Consider the following 1,647-nt stretch of genomic DNA (forward strand, 5'->3'; position numbering starts at 1 on the left):
CGACATTCCGGGGATTAACCTGGTGAACCTACGCTGCACGCCCTCAATACCAAGAATATCCTTCCTCAAACTAGGACCACCCGTACTCCCCCAGACCCTCCAGCTCGCTCCTCACTAGGGCCTGTACAATCTGCAGAAGACCGCTGCTCCTACCAATCTCGTATTTAGGCTAACATTCAAGCGTTAGCTACAAGTTAGTTATTTGAGTGAAACAATATCTCGTTGAGTTAAGGTAGCGAATAATTAGCTGTAGGATCAGTCTGTTTATCTGTTGTTGGTGATTCTCCAGCAAGGCCGCCTGGCCCTTGTGCCTTCACGGAGTTCCTAGGCCCTGTGGAGCCTGGAAAACTGGGCCGCGTTCAGAGCCTGGGCCTAGGTTAGTCTGTAAGTCCTCGGGAGCCTTGAAACTAGGCCGTGTTCAAGTCTAGGCTTTGTTTAAAGTTCTTTGGAGACTCAAAACTAGGCCCAGTTCAGAGCCTGGGCCTTGGTTAGACTGTAAGTACTTGGGAGCCTTGAAACTAGGCCGCGTCCAAGCCTAGGCCTTGTTCAACGTTCTTTGGAGCCTCAAAACTAGGCCCAGTTCAGAGCCTGGGCCTTGGTTAGTCTTTAAGTCCTCGGGAGCCTTGAAACTAGGCCGCGTTCAAGCCTGGGGATTGACTAGTCCTTTGGAGTGTGGAAACCAGGCCATGGTTGAAGCCTGGGTCTCGATTAGTCCGGGAATTATCGAAGGGGCCTCCAAAATACTGTAGATGGGGCATGTTGGTCGGTGTGGGCAGGTGGGACTAGTGTAGATGGGGCATGTTGGTCGGTGTGGGCAGGTGGGACTAGTGTAGATGGGGCATGTTGGTCGGTGTGGGCAGGTGGGATTGTGTAGATGGGGCATGTTCGTCGGTGTGGGCGGGTGGGACTAGTGTAGATGGGGCATGTTGGTCGGTGTGGGCGGGTGGGACTAGTGTAGATGGGGCATGTTGGTCGGTGTGGGCGGGTGGGACTAATGTAGATGGGGCTTGTTGGTCGGTGTGGGCGGGTGGGACTAGTGTAGATGGGGCATGTTGGTCGGTGTGGGCAGGTGGACTAGTGTAGATGGGGCATGTTGGTCGGTGTGGGCAGGTGGGACTAATGTAGATGGGCATGTTGGTCGGTGTGGGCGGGTGGGACTAGTGTAGATGGGGCATGTTTGTCGTGTGGCGGGGCGGGTGGGACCAGTGTAGATGGGGCATGTTGGTCGGTGTGGGCAGGTGGGACTAGTGTAGATGGGGCATGTTGGTCGGTGTGGGCAGGTGGGACTAGTGTAGATGGGGCATGTTGGTCGGTGTGGGCAGGTGGGACTAGTGTAGATGGGGCATGATGGTCGGTGTGGGGGACTATAACTCCCCCCTCTCTCTCCCCCTCTCTCTCTCTCTCTCTCTCTCCCCTCCTCTCTCTCTCTCTCTCTCTCCCCCCCTCTCTCTCTCCCCCTCTCTCTCCCCCCTCTCTCTCTCTCTGTCTCCCTTCTCTCTCCTCCCCCTCTCTCTCCCTCCCCTATCTTCCTCTCTCTCTCTCTCTCCCCCCCTCTCTCCCTCCCCCCACCCCTAGCAACCCCTATATTGTGGTTCCACAGTGCCACAGACCCACATTTGATCCTGACCTCGGGTGCTGCCTGTGTGG

This window comes from Rhinoraja longicauda, chromosome 43, assembly GCF_053455715.1.
Source record: "Rhinoraja longicauda isolate Sanriku21f chromosome 43, sRhiLon1.1, whole genome shotgun sequence".
NCBI lineage: Eukaryota > Metazoa > Chordata > Chondrichthyes > Rajiformes > Arhynchobatidae > Rhinoraja > Rhinoraja longicauda.